This window comes from Anser cygnoides, chromosome 8 (assembly GCF_040182565.1).
Source record: "Anser cygnoides isolate HZ-2024a breed goose chromosome 8, Taihu_goose_T2T_genome, whole genome shotgun sequence".
Taxonomy (NCBI): Eukaryota; Metazoa; Chordata; class Aves; order Anseriformes; family Anatidae; genus Anser; species Anser cygnoides.
In genome coordinates this window covers 24,969,140-24,989,298 of record NC_089880.1, presented here as the reverse complement: position 1 = coordinate 24,989,298, position 20,159 = coordinate 24,969,140, and the positions used below count along the sequence as shown (strand labels likewise).

The 20,159-nt window shown below is 44.6% G+C and overlaps 1 protein-coding gene and 1 long non-coding RNA gene across 5 annotated transcripts in view; both read right to left on the bottom strand.

Annotated features, from left to right (window-relative positions):
- Window positions 1-3,433: 3,433 nt before the first annotated feature.
- Window positions 3,434-16,080, bottom strand: LOC136791413 (uncharacterized). Of its 2 annotated transcripts, XR_010833420.1 has the most exons (4): window positions 9,370-16,080; window positions 6,941-6,996; window positions 6,323-6,502; window positions 3,434-4,786 (listed from the first exon to the last, which is right to left on the bottom strand). It is a non-coding gene; the product is annotated as an uncharacterized lncRNA (long non-coding RNA). The 2 variants fall into 2 exon arrangements; XR_010833419.1 differs by having other exon boundaries at window positions 6,323-6,996.
- A 112-nt stretch (window positions 16,081-16,192) lies between these two features.
- FOXD2 (forkhead box D2) overlaps window positions 16,193-20,159 on the bottom strand; it is a 218,023-nt gene continuing 214,056 nt past the window's right edge. For all 3 annotated transcript variants that reach the window (XR_010833056.1, XR_010833057.1, XR_010833055.1), the window contains exon 7: window positions 16,193-20,145. The gene's annotated coding sequence lies outside the window, so the exon portion shown is untranslated. The remainder of the gene's footprint in view (window positions 20,146-20,159) is intronic.

Here is a 20,159-nt window from a genome sequence, read left to right as displayed (position 1 = left end):
TTGTTATAATCTGATCAAATCCAGAAATGATTCTATGGTACCATCCCAGAAATAATTCCAGGTGTTGGAAAACTTACAGAATAAATAGGCTAGACCATATAAAGATAAGAGAGACAGAAAAGAGCAAAAACAGAAACAGCTTGTCCAGGACCATAAGGAAAACCACCAACAGGACCGAGACTGGGACTTACAGTTTTGTTCCTAACCTGTGGCTTTCTCCAGAGGCCTGTGAGGCTTTTAGGAATATAATGAGCACAGATGTCACCGCACTCACAGCTGTCACCATACCACACAGAACAGTCACTCGGTTTGTCACTAATGAGTTTTTTGTGAATCACTTCTCCATTGGACAGTAATGCTAAATACTTACTAGCTCAGATATCACGCTATGTTTGGATATCACAGTATGTAAATAGCTTGGATATCAACGTATGTTCTGACATATTTGCATTTCTTGGCATTTTGTCTGTAATTCCTGTGAAATGAATGAAGGTTGCTGGAGGTCACCGAATTTCAATTGTGCTCCTGCCCAGTGTTTGTCATTCTGCAGTGCAGGTTTCAAAGCAAGGTGCCTTCTGGGTTTGGAGTCAACACATTTGATTTCTGCCAGCTAAAAGTGTCTAGCGCACCCAGTCCTCTGAGCTTCCTCTGATTAGGGGAGAAGAAACCACTCGTGATAAATTTAAGATTAAATAGCTTCCCGTAGATCCTAGCTCAGGAACCCCATGTGAACAGCTATAGCGCAGTTCACTGACCAAGCATTTCTTTTATTGTTGTCTTTCCTAAGGTGTGACTTAGGGTAACTTTTTTTAATCCTTGGCATGTAAGCATAGCAATAGTAGAAAATGAGACCCTCACTGTGATTGATAGATTATTTATTCATCAGCAATAGCAGCTCAGTATTAATTAATATACACCAGTACTGGTGTGTTTAGCACAGATCTATGCACATCCATTGCAACGGATCATGACTATATTCCACGTGAGTTTAGAGTGTGTATCAGATTTGATGCAAGCTCTTGAAGTAACACTGACTACCGGCTTCATGGGACTTCAGTTTTATTCTGTGGGTTTCTCAGAAAATGGGGAGCCAACTGTTTTGTCTTTCCTAAGGGAAGCTCAGATTCCCATGAAATTGATTCCAGGAGCAGGGGATTTAAAAATAAATGAATAAATTCATGCCCACTATGTAAAATAGCAAACTTGGATGGTACTATTTACCCGTGAGAAACACAATCAAGAGAGTCATGCAATGTGTAGCAATCAAGGACATTTTGTTGTGGTTGAGTCCAAAGCTGAATGAATGCATGATTCATCCTTTCAACTCAGCTACAGTTGACACTGCTGCAGCTCACAGTACCTGTAATGGTAACATTATAAAGGAATGCTAATTATCTGTCAAGCTATTGCCCCAGTAGAATAAAATATCCCATACCACCAGCAATAGAACTAACTTCTGCTGTTTCATTGTTTTAATGCTTTTCTTGCCAGTGTTTAAGTATAGATGCTGTATTAACATGCATTGCCACTTGAAGAACCAGCTAGTAAGTTGGGACAGAAGGTATATTATATTTTATGACTGATGTAGTTCTCTGCAATCCCTCGGGCTATTGAATAATGCAATACCTCTTCTGGAAATAAATGATGAGTGTGATTTATAAATATGCTTTATACAGGTGTCAAAAATCTGCTTTGTTGAACTTCCCTTCCCATTCCTCCAAGCTCCGCTGTGATTTAGGAACACCCAAGGTACAGAGCTGTGTATTTATCTAAGTTCTTCAGTATACAATTGTGGAGAGAGACGGAGGGGCAGGCGGCGGGGAAACGAGAATTTAACCTATGTTTAGTGCATTGATTAGTCAAATGATATGTCCCAATCAGTCATTACCATGTACCACTGTTAGGGAGGAATTTCCTATCATATATTTACATTAGAGAAACCAAAGTGCCAAAGTCATTATCTCAGCATAAATGTTATCATTCCTAACTTTGCTTAGTACCATATTTCTATATTGTATCCAAAAAGCATATGAGCTTGTCATATCTCTGAAGTGATCAATGTTCCATGGAGTGTGTTAGATTTCAGCTTCAATTTAGGCTTTTTTCAGCTTAACTGGAGCAGAAAGCCAATTTCCTAATTTTGAGCGTATGGGTATGTGGGTATGTATGTGTGCGCGCATGAGCGTGTTTTGTCCCAACCCAAATGCAAATTTTCCTGTGACTAACTTTTCAGGAGGTACCTTAATCTAACTAAAACCAGTGAGATCTTTCCAATTAGCAGTCAATACTTTTCTGCCACAGGAATGATCAGCCGCCCTGCAGGCCCATGCTCTCACTGAATTTTAAATTGCATGTTTGTCAGTTTTCAATTCAAATGTATTTCAAATATTTTTTCCTGTTCCGCCTCCTGCTTTTGTGAACTGTTTTGAAGAGTGTAATAAAAAGATGCTTTCTAATATTATTTTGTCAAAATATTTTTGTAGCATAATATATTAATAAAATGTTATTATAAATCCATAGCACAAGAATCTTGTATGTCTGAGTTCTTTCTTTTGCACCACAATCTAGGGAATCACTGAAAAGGGGAATATTCAGTTTGCAGCATTTCCTTTTCCTCAAGACCAACATCTGATGAGGAATTAGTTCTCTGGGAAAGGTTTCTTGTAAAATAATTCAAATAAAAAATAAAATAAAAATTAAAATGGAGCAGTGTCTCCCTTGGGGATGGACCAGAAGCTACCTCTCCACACCAAAGTGCAGAGACACAGAAAGCTGCTCATTTTTCTTGGCATATTCCTTTCTGTTCTTGCATCCAAATCCTGCCTCGCAGCTGACATTGCAGACTTCTTCCTGGTCACAGGATTGTTGCTTGCTTATTAATTAGGTGCTAAATCATTTGCTCTTTAACACACTATTTTGGAGAGGGCTCCACCAGCAAAGCTGGTTTAGAAATATCCACCACAGGAAACACAGTGCAAGTACTTGAGCTACTTTGAACTGAGCTAACTAAGGCACAGGAAGGGATCGCCACTGAAACACCGCGGGGAAGCTCTCTAAAAACATGGTAAAAAAAAGATCCCATTGCCCAAAATACACACCACAATCTCCACCCTGGGTGTCTGAGATGGTCCAGAGAGTCCACATGGTCCAGCCCTGGCCCTAACCGTCCCTGCCCCTGGCCAGCCTCGCACTGCCAGCTATTGCTGGCCCTGACCAGCCCCAGTCTGCCAAATCCTTTTGCTGTTAAGTGTTCTGCTCAGCCACAGGTCTGAAAAGCTGAAAAACCTTCCGTCAGCACAGCCAGATATTGGCTCAGTGGTGCCGTTTGCTTAAGCTTCTCCTTCCCTTGACCCGTCTCTGTACTCTTAGACTGTAATTGCAGCTTTTTACTCTAACGTGAGATTTTCTTGTTTATAGATTTGCACTGGGAAGAGGGGAAGCTGTGATGAGAAAAGTTCAGGGCAGACAGTTTGGGTTTCTTGTGGAATAGCTCGGGATCTGCGCTGCTGTCCAGCAGCCCGTCTCCTTTTTAGATCAGCGCTTTCTGGGACGCTCCAGTTCCCAAATCGCCTGAGTGCCAGCCACGAGAGCTCCCCTCGCTGAAGGAGCTGGGTGTTAAGTTAAATGAAGCCTCAGTGTGACTCCATCTTTCGTTTTGCTCAGCAGTTTCCAGTATTTTTGGCTTGTGAACTCCCAGAAATTTTCCAGAGTGCAGACCACCCCCTGCCCCAACTGACTTGTAATGTACCGAAGTGCCGTCTCTGAGTCGTCTGTTGCAAACGCCGCAGAATTGGGCCAGAGATCCCCAGGGGCCTGGGGACCACAGGCAGGTGTCCCTGAGCCAACGTCCTGCACCCTTCTCTTGACCAGGCTGAGGATGGTCATGGAGAGCTGCACGGTGCAGAAATATCCAAATGCAGTCTGCTGTGACATATATCTCTTGATATGTTTTTTTCCTTTTGATCACTTGGGCTTTAATTAAAAAGCAGAATATTCTTGGTTCTCTCTCTCTGAAAAGCATTTAAGTGGGTGAAAAAGATTCCCAGGAAAGCTTTTGCTTTTGAAGGGGTGGGGAGTCATTTTCTAGCAGAAAACTCAAGCGTAACTTGTGTGTGTGTCTTCTTTTGGTACGCCTTTTTTTTTTTTTGGTTTGATCTGCTTTGCTTTTTTTTTTTTTTGGCTTTCCCTTCTACTCCCAGTATTTATTGACAATTGATCTTATTAACTTACCCTATACTATTAGAGCTTCCCTGCTGCCTATTGCCTGCTGCCTGTTCTTACGAAACTCCTAGAAATTATTATGCTTGAGACCTCCAACCCCATGTAAGCAGTTTTAAGAATTGCTGGCCAAGGTGCAGTTCCAGTAGACAGCGATCACATAACTATCGTCATTCTAGAAACGAGTCTACAATGTGGCTTAAAAGCAAATTTATTGAGGCAACGCATCTGAAGGAAAACACATCATTGCCTGTGCATTTAACCACTACTGAATCAAGGCAGAGATGTTTTTATTGCACCTGATTTGTGGAGGGGCTAAACATACTTTACCAGGCAGGGGGAAAGCTGGCGTTTAGCTTAAAGTTATGGTGGTCTGTGCCTCTAGCTGCAGACTCCAACGAGGACTTTCCCAAAGATGTGCCCACCTATTGCAGCCATGGAAAGGAGCTGTGCAGCATCTCCAGGGGCTTGGCTGGAGCAGAGGGGACTGCTTAGAAATATATGTAATGGTGAGAGCCCAGTTGGATGTACAGATGGAGCCAGAAGAACAGCAAAAATCACAGAGGATCTTCAAAGACAAAAATAACCAGACACCCATAAGTCTGCTGCCAGTAATTGAAACAATAGTAATGGAAAAAATAGCATGTGTATAGCTTGCTAAAGAGCTGGATGGTGGGAATATGATTACTTAATTTCACTGGGGTCTTAAACTGTAAAACACTGAAAGTTTTTATTGAGCATTACAAATTCTGTATTAGCTTTTTTAACAGACTCTTTCTCTCACTTTAAATAGGAGCCCTGTGATATCTCCCAATGCGTTCAGTGAGTTTCAGGCGCTGGGTTTTGGAAGGTCAGACGGCAACAGCAGTGCAAACGCACACGGGGCCTGTCCCACCTGCCCTGGGCTGAAGGTGCCTGGCTGCCAGGTGTGCTCCCCCTGCACCAGCCCATGCCCAAGGATGTGCTTAGTGCCAGTGCAGGAACATCTGGAGAGCTCTGTGGGGCTCAAGCACCAGGACTTGAGGACAATGGGTCAGAGCTCCACGCCTGAGTCCTGGCACTACCACCATATTTTGTGGCTGTAGAAAAAGGAGTAAGGACTCTAAACCCCAACAGGTACAACATCTTTAAGTTAACCTGTGCCTCTGTAACAGCCCATAAACCTAACAAACCACTCTGCCCTTTCTCCGGGTTTAACTCCTGGCAAACTGCATCACGTGTGCAGTGAGAGCCAACGTGCAGGCAGAGGCCTTCCCCTGACTGCAGTGGGCTTTGTGTCAGCTCCTGAACACCTAAGGCATTTAAGCAGCGTGTCCTGCAAGTATAAACACCTTGCTCTAAAGCATGCCAGCACTTTGTTAGGTTAGTCGCCTCTTTTAGGTGAAAACCACCACCCGAAGTACTTCAGTGTATTCCACTTTCACATTTAACATGGATCAGGTTAAACTGGCAGAACAAATTACACAGAGCCAAACCTCCATCGAGCTGATTTTCAGAGGAATGATAACAATAATAACAGCGACAGTGAGTTCATGCTAACAGCCCTCATTCACACCTGGAGCTCCCTGCCTTCCTGGAATGAGAAGCAGTTTGAACAAAGGGACCAAGATAATGTGAGAAAACATCAACAACAGGCCGATAGAGGCAAAGTAAATGAAAGACAGATGTAGAAGGGAAAGTGGGAGCTTTCTGCTTTGATTTGCACAGACCCCATATCTTTATTGTCCTAAGGAATATCAGTTTGTTGTCCTAACGCTATCAGTTCTCCAGTCCTCTTGCATGACTTACGATGCACCTTTTCCTTCTTCATATGAAACCCATTGGTTTTAATTATAATGTGATGGATGCACAGCCCAAGACAGTGCTACGTGGGTGAATTGTTTGAACAGCAGTGCAGTGGGCCCTTTTGCTTTTCAGAGATTTCTGCAGCTGTTTATCTTGGCAAGGGTAGGTTTGTCCCCAGCTTCATCCTGTGTGAAGTCCTTTCCACCCACTCAAGTTAGCCTGTGCATTCACCTCATTTTTAATGGGAGCATTATTATCTTCTACTATGCACTGGCAAAAGCATCTCTCAAAAGGGGAAAAGACAGAAACACACACCTACCCGTCCTTCTTGAACAACTGTCTTCGTTCCCATTGTAGGAAGCGAGCACTTGGAGGAATCTGCCAGGAATTGTTTTTCTCTTAGCAGCAATCCAGACCAGAAGTGGACACAGAGGCTGTGATATCATCGCTCAGACAGAAGGCTCCTCTTGAAGATGCATTAGTTCAGATAATGTGCGCACTGCAAGCACAATAGCTGTGGTTGTGTGGTTGTATGACAGACAAAGCTAGTTGTGTTTCCTGGCTGTGCACTGGCCTAGCATGGCCCTGAGAGCAGGATCCAGCCCACACAATGACCCCATCCTGCTGCTGCATTTTCCTCCAAGGGAAATGCAAATAGTTCATGAAGATCCAAACTTTTTTTTTCTTGGCCCTGCATGTGGCCATGTGTGTTGAGTTGATGAGAGGAAAGAGGGTTGGGTTGGAGACCTCTCTCTCCTGATGTTATGCAGAGCCTGGGGCTAGAGATGGGGCTTGGTTGCCCACCACTGGGGGGCTGATGAAGACACACCATCGCCTGTGCCCTTCCACGTGGCCAAGCGGGCTGCTAGAAAGACATGCAAAGTGAGATCATGATGCACGTGGAGCTGGATGGATGGTGTCTCTTCACAACACTTACCTTCACTTTCCTTGAAACCGCAGCCTTCCTGGGACATCGTCACACAAAAGCAATAACTCTAAGGGAAGAGGGGGGAACACTAAAGCATTGGTGTTCATGGAAGACTCAGACATCAAGACAAAAATGCATACCAGGCTTGGAGACTCTGTAGCAAGCTGCCAGCAACAGGCCCTGCTTGAAAGGAAAGTACCTATCTCAGCACGTAGTCAAGAGGAATGAAAAAACTCCAGTCATTCAGAGGCAGGGAAGAGGAGAAAAACACTCATAAATGTGCTGGTTTATGTTTCTCCTGAACTTTGAAAATAATTTTTCTCTTCTGCCCAGATATTACTCACAGAAGCACATGATACCGTATCTGGGAAAAAAGTTGGGTGGATGGAAATGACCTTTGGGGAGAAGGAGAGAAGGAAGGGAGCAGCCACATATTTCTCTGTGTGCCTTTCTCACCTTGCCCTTTCTCTGAGCCTGAACATATAAATGAAAGAGTTAGGGGAAAAAAATGAACACTTGGGTCTAGCCTAAGGCCAGTGGGAAGCTTTCCACAGCTGTTTGGTGGGTTCAGGGAGCTGACCTCACAGCTCCACAATCTCCCGGTGCTCCCACTCTGCAAGAAGCTTGATTTCTCCCATAGGCACCAGAGAAATGATTTTCAGCATATTTTCCAGTCTCAAAATGAAAGAGAAAAAACTGAGGGACTAATGAAAGTATGCTCATAAATAACACTGAATGGGAAAGGCTACGTTTGCTATGGCTTTAAAAATAAAAAATGCAGTTCTTCCAAGCACTTCTGAAGCCTTGGGTTAGACTTCACAACACCCAGAGGTGTCAGGTGAAGGAACAACCCCAGTCCCACCATAATAAGGTGGGAAAATGAGGTGGACAGGGGATTTTATGACATGCCTGAAATCACAAGGGACAGGTATGGGATCAGGACTCAGAAGGCAGCCTTTCCTCTATGGTACACTGTTCTCAGAAGCATGGCTCATTTATTTCAATTAATACAGCTTTATAAGAGCTCCCCTGCCTCCTTTTTTTGGCATGAACTGCTGCAAAGACAGTGAATTAAAAGCACCAAAGGGCATAATTTTTATTTAGTGTTTAAAGAAGCCATTTCCATAAAAGCAGAATATGTGAAATTTGCCGAGAAGAGTACATTTAGAAATAACCTAAAGAATTAGAACACACACACAAAAAAAAGTCTTAAAAATCTTTTTCTCGGAGCAGGCTGACCTGACAGTTCAGATCTGGAGTGGTCTTTCTATGTAATACCAGTTAAGTGCTTCGACCTGGGACTGGTTGCTGTCACAACATGCACTCAAGCATTGCAGGAGCATGTGTATCATGGGTATCTCTGACCACATGAGATGAAGCATTTTAAAAAGCATAAAGCTAATGCATGTAATCCACTGCCTCATTATTTTCTCTCTTCAAAAACATGCAAGGTGGGATTCAGTTCACCTACCATGTGCTGTCTGAAAGCTTATCACACAAACGTCTTTCATTCAGTGGTGCCACCCCGAATTACTCTTCCTCTAGCCCATTATCTCTACCCTAGGGCATTTGTTTAAGAGGTGCTGATGTGCTTTGTCCCAGCCAGCTTCTGACCTGAGAACAAAATTATGTGTACCGTTTGCAAAGGCACATCACTGTTTGCTTCTTATAAAGTATGTCCAGCTTCAAAATCATTTTTAAAAAGAGCCAAACTTGCCCACGGCTGAGTAATATTCAGTGTTTGTGCAGCTCCAGTGTTTGGCGTGACCTTGCAAAATCTCTCTGACGTGGCCAGGCTGTGTTAGGGCAGAATCTGCCGGGCAAGCTGGGGAGTGGACAAGGTGCAGAATGGGCCATAACCCTCACTTAAAATACTTGCCTTGCAGGGTCTACCTGGAGCTCAACAAAGACAAAACTTGCAGTCTAATCTACAATTAGATCCCCCACGTCGTCTTCCACACAGTATATTTTGGTGGGAATTGCAGCGCTGAGTGGTGCTGAGATATTCAGCAAATGACCTTGTATAGTATATGTAAGGTAAATGTGAGATGGTTCCCTATGAGACAGAATTGTGAAGTTTTTAACTTTGGCTTCGAGTGACTTCTTGTTGAAATGAGTTTTAATACTTTGAGTTCAGAAAGGAAGAAGAAAAAAAAAAAAAGCAACATGGCTTGGCTTTGCATAAAATTTATAATCCCAACTGAAACAATACCATTTTCAGTTTTTTCAATTTTTGCAGTGCCAAAATAATACATCTTTCACTGATAAGTAGCAGAAATGCTGAAATGAGACTGAATGGGGGAAAAAACGACATTTGTACTCCAGATGAAAACGTTTCTAACATTGTTTCACTACTGACTTGCACCTCCCTTCTCTCCCAGCAGCAGCAGACTCCCTGTTTGCCCTAGTTTTGAAGCCAGGAGCTGGATGTTGCTTACCTGTTGTGCAGGCCTCTGGAACTAGAGCACTTTAAGTTCTTCTTTCTGAGCTTGTTAGACCAGTCATTAAGAATAATTGCTAATGGATGGTCTCTATCCAAATCAAACCTGTTGCAATCCTCCCATACTTCAGACTGCTGAAGACCTCAACTCAATTTTCTGTTAGCAAACATCGTCCTGAATGCCATCTCCGTGTGGAGCAAAATGTCACTGCAATGTGATAATTTGATGATGATATTTCTGAAGTGCTGGGCTGCGCAAAGTAATAATCTTTGGTTAAACCATAATCACAGCACTGCAAACCATTGGCTAATCATGGAAACTTCATATTCAGTGTGGTCTTCTGTGCTGTTCCAAGATGTTATGAGAAATGGCCGTAAGCAGGCCAACAGGAATGTATTTATGCTGTTATTCACATCTTGTGGCATGCACACCACATGCCAGAGGTCATCGGATTTTGGTTTGTTTTGAAAAGCAGGGATCATGAGCGAGACTCAGTGCTTGAAGATGAAGAGGTTTGCAGCCCTCTGTCTTCTTCCACTAGGAGAAATGAGGTGCCATGTCCAACTTCATTTAAATAAATTGCACTCTCCTTTACCCATGATTTCTTCCAGGTTGGTGTCATGCCTAGAGAATCATGTAGGGTGGTGCTCCAAGATGCAGGTGCTGCTACCACGTTCTGCAGATACAAAAAGGCTGCCTGACTTGTGCAAGGGCAGCCCATGTCCAGCTCCGCTCTGTCTCTGCGTACCACTGGGCAACACCCCCAGCTCTCAGACACCAACATCCTGGGGACATGGCATCCGCAGACATTCCCTGAAGCAGCATTTTGGCCGGCTGTGCTTCCCCCTGCTTCTCCTCTCTGCTGGGACATGAACACACAAACCCCACCGAGACAGCTCAGCACTGAAGACGCAGCACAGAGAACTACCTCTTGCCTGGGTGGTTCCTGAACAGCTGTTTCAGCTATGACATAACTGCTTTTAAACTTAAATATATATATATATATAAAAACTAGTTCTGAGCTGGAAACATATGGATCATTTCATAAAAAAGCAAGAGCAAGATGTAAGCTGGCCGTGTAGCAGGTAGCGGACACAGCGGAATTGCAGAGTACACACAGCATCCCGTCAGCCCCGTCTTCTGCTCAGCTTTCACTCCTTAGGGGTCCGATCCTGCAGTCCTTTCTCAAGCAATAACCTCATCCGTGCCATCAGGGTCTGCTGTTTCATCTGCTGGTAGCCTGGCTGGAATGTGTTTGCTTTGGGAGTGATTGTGTGCTTTGCTGGTGGGCTGTGAGGACAGATAAAAGGTAGTGCCCAGCTCAGCAGAGCAGTTTCTATTGGGGTGAATGACCTCATTAGTAAAAGATCCCTTTAAAAAGCTGGGTCTTTTGCAAAGCCAATGTAGGTTAGACCTCTTTGGGGCAGGTGGAGTTGAAGCATGACCAGGCTCAGCTCAAACCCGTTTTGTTCTTGTTGTCTGCTGCCCTGTGAAAACATGTTTCTTTCTGATGCCAGTTGGGAAATCCTGAGTGCAAAAATCAGTCAGGCTGGGCCTGGAGGTCTGGAAATCTTACAACACTCAGAGGATGCCTGTCTTGTTCAGACAGTGTTGCTGCAGCAGGTCCCACAGATGCTCTGTGACACTGGCTCTGCACCTGAAATTCTGACAACACCTCCCCCCCCCCCAAAAAAAAAAAAAAAAGACAGAAAAGTCTTGCTGTAAAACCTGATTATTTTCTTACTGATACATGCAAGGAGGAAGGAGGGATTTTGTCAAAAGCAAACATACAAACCAAAATAAATAAATAAATAATCATCATCATCATCATCCTCATCATCATCATCATCCTGTGGGGCTACATCACCAGTTTTCTGGACCACAAGCTTTTCTGTGTCAACTTCCCTCCCTGTGAATGATGACTGGAAGCTCCACCTTGCAAACAGCCCTCTCAATTAAAGGTCTCTCCTTGAATATCATCCCTCCTCTCCTGAGGTCAGGGGGCTGGAGGCATCTCAGGCACGTGAGGGTAGGTGCATGGGCATCTACCACTTCCCTCCTACCTTGTAGAGCAGCTCCCTGGGCAGCAATAGGTGGCCCCTTCCTCCAACCCAGGGACACTGGGGACAATAAAACAGAGCACAATCTGCTGAGTATAAAGTTGTGGTCTAAACCAAGAACTGGTGGTGCGAGTATGTATTGAATACCTACTTTGTAATTAACATCTTTGTGTTAGGAAATAGTAATGACTAAGGGAGCTTGAGAGAAGACTGATGTGAGTCATCTCGACACCTGTGGAAATCCTCCTGCTGGCACTGAGCAGCCTCAGGTTTTTAGGGGCAGACTCATGAGCCAGGCATCCAGCGCTCCGTTAGGAGATGAGCAGGTGAAGAAAGCCTCACACAAGCAGAAGCCCTCAGGAAGGAGCAATTTCAAAAATGCGCTGGGAAATGTTTCAACATCACTAAAAGGATTTGCTTGGAAGTCTTACATCGCTGTCAGGTATCGCAGCTCCAAAAGACACTTAATTAGTCCGCAGTTAAATCACTCTGATTTTAGATTAAGGATTGCACCGTGGAGTTGCTGTCCTGTAGGCTAAATATTGTCACTTAAGGGCGCTCTGGCATCAGAGATCAGAGCAAATGAGTGGCTTGGAAAGGAATTCATGCTAGCTCCAGAGCCAGAGACTGCGTAAAGAGCCACCCCAAGCTGTCCTTTGCAAAATAAGAGAAAATGGGTGATTCTCCAGTCCAAAACCACAGTGCTCCTCAAGCCTAATTCCAGCACGAGGGAACTGGGACACTTTGGGTGCAAGTGGCCAAGGCTGTGCGCAGGAGAGGGGCAGCCCCAGGGGCTGCCGGGCAGCGTGGATCCTTGGTAGGGGACGAAGCTGATGGAGACAGCAAAGTACATGGATCACCAGCCGTGCTGAGCTTGAATCTCCAGCGTGCTGCCCCGCAGAGACCCTTTAGCCTGTACATCTCCTGTTTTTCACTTGCACTGTAATAGAGGGACCTGCTGCAGCTCTCAGACAGCGGCTGTCAGTGTCCGCATCCCCACGTGCTCAGGTCTAGCACTAGGACTGGAGGTCAGACCCAGATGTGATCTGCCCCAAAACCTGTTGCATGTTATTTATCTTTTTGGCTATCAGGGATTGGTGTGATATTCATTTCCCCTATAAACTGTGTGCTCTGTGTAAAGATGGGGCATAGCTGTTGAAACAAATTTGCTTTAAGTTACAGCAGAAGCAACAAATGAAGCACTCCAAATTTATTCCATATAAATGCTGCACCTATACAGTGAAAGTCTTCATTTATCTCTATGCAATTAGATTTGGTTTCCACCTCTTTTACAGGAGCGTTTTAGTCCAGAGAGAAAAATGAAACACATACAACAGCAGGAGGCCACAGTCAGAAACGCTCCCTTCATCCAGGGAAGAAAGGGCTCTTACATTGTGAAAGGGAGCCTCCTGTTGTTTTCCAACTGGCATTTTCTGGCCAGCTGAAAGCTAAAATAACCCTCCTTTTATGCTTGTGATACTGTGATCTAATAGCTAAATGGATTTTAGTACAAAGCATAATTTCCTCCTTTGGTTTCACTTATCACTTAATGGAAAGGCCCCCTAATGTATTGATCACCAAAACATTCTGCTTATATCCCAGAATGGAACTGCTCAATGGAAGTAAAAAACAGATTGCCTTATAGCACTGCACTTATTTAATAACAACAATAATTATTATTATTATTATTATAATATCTTGCGGCCTGAACCTGCCGCATGCTCACAGCATGCATGCAGTTTCAGACGGCCATCAGCAGGAAGGCACAATTAATTTCTGCACGACATACGGTTCGTGTCTCCTCACATTTTGCTGAAAGGCAGGCACTGTTTCCCAGCTCTCCCCACTGCAGCAGAATCACCCCTCTGATGGGGCAACTATTGCAGGTGCAACACCACCGAGATGAGTGAAGGAGAATTGCCTTCTCCTCAGGGCGTTCAAGTAATGCATCTGAAAAGGAAAGCTGCAAGACTGCATGTTTCACTATGGAAAGAAAATACCTTCTTGGATCTAAAATCAAGAACTTTGTGGAAAGAAAAGTCCAGGAAGCTCACTGGGTTCATATCTTCCATTATTGATCCCTATAAAGAAACGTTCCTGCTCTTTGCTTCACTAGTCATGGGAGACTCTTCTGACCAAAGACGGGCATGTGCTTCAGCTTCTTGCTTCACCCAGCACTGATGTTAACAGCCATAAATTAAGATGCCTCTAAAATAATAATAATTAAAATAGGAAAGAAGTAAAACAATTCATTGTTTTGGAAGAAAATATCCCTTGAGCCTAATTAATGAAAGTCAAACAGCATTTGAAAAGCAGGACATTGAAGCTAGCTTGAGCTCACAGAACATTAGCATTGCTCTGGCAAGAGCACAAGTGATTTTCTGATAGATGCTGCAATTTCATAAAACAATACATAAACTAAAAATGCAGTATCACCCTCCCGTTTGTAAACTCCCTGTTACTCTGTCATCTTCTTATTGTTAGCTTTTTAAGTATTGTCTCTCTTAGGTTTTAAATACGTCGTTAGCATGATTTGCCACCAGTCTTTTTGTCTCGAAGAAGAATATTTTTTTCCACCAGAGAGCATAACAAAGCCAATTTTTAATGTGAGGGAATTCAGGCTTCAGCGATAACTCCACACTCCTGATGGTTTAAGTCAAAAAGCAACAGAAAAGCACTTGATACTAGCAGAAGGATAATACCTGAAAACCTGATGTGAGGTGGGAGGTATACAAAAAGAATCCTTGCCTGTGGGGAAAAGTCTCTGAAAAATTTTGTAAAGGATGATGGAGGTGAAACAGCTCTCTCTGCCCTACTCCCACCTCTGAAGCAGGGCACCACCTGCACCTAGAGATGCTCTAAGAAACGAATCTCCTCCAGATCATAAAGTTAGTTTTAATACACGAGAAAAAAACGAGTTGACTTGTCTTGATTGACTGTGGAGCACTCAAAAAAACGGTGTAATTTCTTTCCCTCCCAGCCCAGGAAAACCATAGCAGAGGGCAGGAGCCAGCAGCCTCCCCACGCCTCGCCTGTTCCCTTCACATTTCTCCTTGTAAAACTCCTACTGCCATAGCGCCATCTACAGACAGTTACAGAAATCAGAGATTTTGGTTGCTGCTGAGAAAAGCAGGGCTTAGCGTTGTTTGAAGATTTGTCTCGTTTTATTGCAGTAATAATTGTTGCTGACCAGTACAGCAGCCCTTAATTCTTCACTGTGCTCCAGTGATTTGGTCCCAAGCCCCACTGAGGCCACCTCAGAGGCATCTGCCGGGCTCACGGCTGTCAGGATCAGTCTCATCCTGATTTTGTGGGTTGGGGATCTCAGCGTGGTTAGCTTGTTATTAGCATAAAGGTGCTGACAGAGCACCCACGGTAGCAAACAGCTTCAGACACTTGAAAGTGTGACTCCGGGGACAGTGGTACCTGAACTAGAAAATAATATTGCACTACTGCAATGACTACATTTTCCCTAAAAACAGTGCAGAGAGAGAGAGAGAGAGCAAACACTTGCTACTTGTTCTGATTTTTGAATGTTATTGTATCTCTGTGACAACCTGAAGAATGGCAAGCATTTTGAAGGGTAAAAAAGAGATGGCACACAAGTGCAAATTAAAAATCTGGGCACACTGAAGAGAAAAATAGCACGCTGTCCTTTAACCACCAGCCTTGCAAAGATGAATACAGGTTTCATTCCAGATTTCCAACTGTATCATAGACAGTGCAGGACCTGGGACTTTTGTGCCTTCATTTCCCTGTTATATAGAAACATAACACCGACTCCTCCATTCTTTTTAACCTCTTCTTTTTTGCTTTCAGATCTCTGTGTGGTTGGTCAGTACCTCATCCATGTCTTGCACTATTACAAAAGTAATGAATAATATTAATGAAAAAAATTGCAATTGTCTCTCCTCATAGCAAAGATTTACAGATGTTTTCTTGTACTTCCAGCAGAACAGATTTACAGGCAAAATTAAGCTATTCAGTCAAAGGCAAATTATGGAAACAGGAGACAAAATTGATGATTGTCTTGCAAGCACTAAAACACTTCTTAACCATGAAGCCAAAGGACTCTGATAGCCAAATATCTATTTTTCACTGTAGCTGTGTGTCCCAAGAAGTAAAAGCTAGATTAAACAGAAGGCAACAAAATGCAGATCTCCCTCAATTGCTGTATAAGAACAAAATGTTCATTTTCCGTACATCCCTAAAAGAACTATTATTACCCATGGTCATAAAATTCCCAGTGAAAGGATTTTGAATTGAAAATACATTTTTGGTCATTTGTAAAGAAAAGACAATAACAACATCATCAAAATCCCCCTGACGGGCTGGTTTTGTTGGGAAAAGGCTCATTCTTCTAGAACTGTACCTTGTCTAATAAAAACAGGTCCACAAATGAATATCTGCAAGTTTCTGTAGGTCAGAGTGCACAGGGACATGGTAAAAGCATCTGGAGATGTGATTTTTTAGCCTGGTTGTGACTGTGAGGCTAACGTGGGTGGAGGCTGCTGTAGAGGGGCACCTTGAACATTAAAAGCTGGGCAGTTAAAAGTGAGTGGACGAGTGGACGTAATACTGGAAAATCACTCCCTCAGGAGGCTCTACTAACACTGGTGTTGTGGAGTCCAGCACTAAAAATAAAATAAAATAAAATAAAATAAAATAAAATAAAATAAAATAAAATAAAAAAAATTAAAATTAAAAATTAAATTAAATTAAAAAAAATAAAATAAAATAAAATATAAAAATATCAGAGCTAAAAGGAACAGTAGGGATTTTTTTTTCTTTTCAGCATTTTTGTCATTTTAACTATTTCTTGCAAGTCATCATCAAACAAAATACTCCTTTTCCAAACATCTCTCACTAAAATATGGTGGTACAAACCATCTACTAAGCAGTTACAAAGAACACACAGCAGACTTTAAATTACCATTTGCTTTGGACTATGTGTGTTAAAGTGAGGTAATAAATCACTCTCTAAACAGGTCTGTCTCTGAGACAAAAATTCAAGTCCCTGACATTTGTGTGCATTTATTGACTTTGCTCCAAGTGTGTGCCAGTGACATATGACTACGAGTCCGACAAAATGATACTTCCCCGTGTGCAGACACGTTACCCTCAGAGAATCCTTCCTAAAAAGCAACAGATCTATGGGGCAGATCCCGCTGCTGAATCTCCGCCAGATCAAAGCAAAGACGGATGTGAGGATCTGGCCCTCACGGAGAGTCCGGAGTATGGCTTGGAGATGGATCAGGGGCAGTGATGGGGTGTGGAGAGAGCCTCCTGCCCTGACGCAGGGAGTCTTTGTGGATGAGACGAGCAAACGGTACTGGCCCAGGCAGTCCTCTGGGGTGAAGAGCTCAGGGCTAGGATAAGGGGCCTGGAGAAAGGGGGCAGACGTGCAGCAGACCCACAGGGGGACCATCCCCATCCTGTCTGCTGGTGTGGGGCTGAGTTCTGCTGCTGAGACTTGTCCCACTGCACCGCCGTGGGCAAGGCAGGCTGCAAAGGATTTCTACCATGGCACTGCGCTGATTTGTACCAAGGGCCTGGTGCAGTCATCAGAACGGCTCCCCACAGCACCGGCCCATCCCCTTCCCAGGAAGGTATCCCCCAGCATCAGAGGGGCTGAGACCCTCAAAGGTAAGGAATAAATTCTTCCCACGTGTTTTCTCCAACGCAATGAAATAATGCAGGCCACAGATGTGACGCTCTGCTGTCAGAAAAGTGAGAAGATGGCTGTGTTTTACCATCGGCTCTGAGGTATAATTTCCTGTAATTGTGCAGCGCTTTAGAGGTGCTTGTGAACTTGGGCGGATAGCTCCTAACTAAGTTGATGAATAACCCAGGACTGACTCATCTCCTAAACAGACCGAGCACTGAAGGAGGGAGCGTGCAGAAAGGTTTTGCCTTCCATTAGCAACACTATCCAAACAACTGACCCTCTCCCTGAGAGATTAGTTCACAGCAGGTGAACTGTAATCTGCTCTGATCGGCAGGCAAGGAGAGCATTCATTCCAGCTGCATTGCAGCCCGAGCTTTTCTTCTCTTTTTTTTTTTCCCCACACATTGTGAGCTCCCGACAAAGGGCTCCAGCTATCAGATCAAGCAAACATTTTGCCACTTATTTGCAGAAATGGTTCTGGTCCTGAGTTGGGATGGTAACCAGCTAAAGACTGGCTGATGAGTATTTTTTCCTGGCATCACCTCCAGCGCTTTCTCTGCTGGAAAATGGTCATTTGCTAATGTCCAGAACAATAGGCAAGCTTTTGATCAGGGTCAATTTTGTGCTGAGAAGCTGTTGCCAATTTATGATGTTGAGGATAATCTGCTGGAAACTATTATTTGAACATTACATGGTATTACCATCCATCTGATGCACTCAGTTGCCAATTGAAGGACATTTTCCACAAAACAATCACACCACCTCTAGATTTCTGGTTCAGACCTGCAAGAGAGTCCTAAAAAATACCGTTAAAAGATAAGCTAAATTCCCCAATTTGCCATATATTAGAGCTCACGGACTCATTAGTTTTTATGGCAGTTATATTTCCCTAAAACCAGCAGCAGTAAACTTTTCATTACCTCACAGCTGGTAGCCATCCATCCCTCCTTTCCTGTTTCTTTCTCTCCCTCTTTGGCCAACAATCTTATCACTTCCCTCCTTGTTACCTTGATACCTCTTCTCTGCAGGTATCAGTCAGCCTTTTCTCCCAAGACTGAATACCTGACAAAACCAAGATAGACTCAGAGTCATTGTTCTCAGCTGAGATTTAGTTTGAAGGCGATGGCTTGTATTTTTGGAGTGAGAAAGCTCTTGAGTGTTTGGAAAGTTAGCTGTTTAGGTTTGTGTGTTTTTTTCCTTTCCAGTCTATACCTGCAGGTCTGGTAAAAGGTGTCACCTCTGCTTGCACATACAGCCTTGCTCTCCAATCCCCTTTACTACAGCAGGGGATGTTTACTAGGGTTGGTGCCAGCTGTTGGCCCCAGGAGCTTCTGCAGAGCTTGCGATCCGACGTGGGCCCAGTTTACCAGGCTCGAGTCACGTACGGCTTGAAGAGACATCTCGTGGCCATATCCCATACTGCAAAGAAGTTATTTTGTGCATCCAACACCGCTTGTGTGCAGCGGGGACAGGAAAGGCCTGAGTGTAACCAGTGACAGTGGGCCAAAGAGAGCAGAAGATGCCAAACCACACACCATGCACGTAATTCAGCACCCCGCCATTCTCTCCAGGTGTCTTCAGATAATGGAAACATTGGAGACAGTCGCACATTATGTTCCTGTTTATTTAGCTGGGACTTCTATGTATGTAGGAAAGAAACAGCTCGGTGAGGGACGGCAAAAGTCTGCAAAATCCTGAGACACTGGGAGAAGCCAGAAAGGGAGCAGCTGCTCACTGTCCTTGTGCTCAGGACTCAGAGCCATCAGGTGAACCTTCGGGAGCCATGTTCAAGCAGGAGGAGGAGGAGGCGATTCCTCTGGAGCCTTCCTCCTGGTGTCTCAGAATAAGGAAGCCGAGGGCTGCCCGGAGGAGCCAGGAGATGAGCTAACCCCTCGGCTGCGAGTGGTGAGGCTCTGGTTGCTCTGCGGCTTGTGGCAGCATGTAATGAAAGCCTCGCTGCCCATGGCTCCCTTGCCAGGGACATCTGGCCAGCCTGACCCACAAACGTCCCCTCAGCGCGTCCAGCACTTGGCGTGGGGCAGTCTGTAGCAATGCAAGGCAACAGCGCTGATTCGGGCTTTCAGGAGGGTTCATCCTCTCACTGCAGTCCTTCCTCTCCTGTGTGACCCAGTCATGGGCAAGAAGGACCACAGAGGGTCGGGTGCTGGGGGATGCAGTGCTCAGGTCCCACCCCTGGTTTGCCATGCCCCAGCTGTGTCCCCTTGGGCTGTTAGGACCTGCTGGAGGTCCAGCTCCATCTCTGTCTTGGGAGGACAGGAGGCAGGGGAGCTCTGGCTTCACCTCCTGCAGTCCTTGTTCAGTCCTCGTCCCCACCAGAGCACAGAGAGGCACCCCAAAATGTGTCCAGCCCCAGGTTTGAAGCCCGGTCCCACTGCCCCACACGTGCTGCTGTGTGAGCCATGCCCCAGGCTTTGGGAGATGCACTGCACAGCCCACGGCTCGGAAGGAAAGGGGTTTAAACTAATCTTTGTTGGTTCCTGCTAAATGCTTCCTCCGTGATTAGCACCAGAGGTGATTTTGATAGCAGGATTCATTGTCAAAATAGCTTATAAAACAATTCCATAAAACTGTGTAAATCTTGTGTTGATCTTGCGTTTTACAAGGAGTCTTAAAGCCATATATCCCAGCGCCATTTACAACGTTGTTGCAGGTGTGGGACCAGCCTCAGAAATATAGCTACTACTTAAACTGTGTATTTTATGAGCCTGGGGAAACATCCGTTTGGGCTGTAAAAGGAGCTCTCCAGCCCCCTTGCTGCTTTGTGCGAGAGACCGTGCCACTGCCCATTGGACTTCAGTGCCTCCTGAGGCACAGCCAAGGTGCGGGGACAGGATTCCTTTGTCAGCACACCTTAGCAAAGTTTTCCATTACGTTGAACTTTGGCTTCAGGAGGAGTTGGGCTCCTCAAGCCCAGGTTTCATTGCAGGCTACTGAGCACGTTCAGGCTGCCAGCAGACACGGCGCTGTTTTGCTATGGGCTGCAGCCATCCCTCCAGTGAGGCTTGCAGGCTATTTACTGGTGCTCTGGAGCGCAGGGA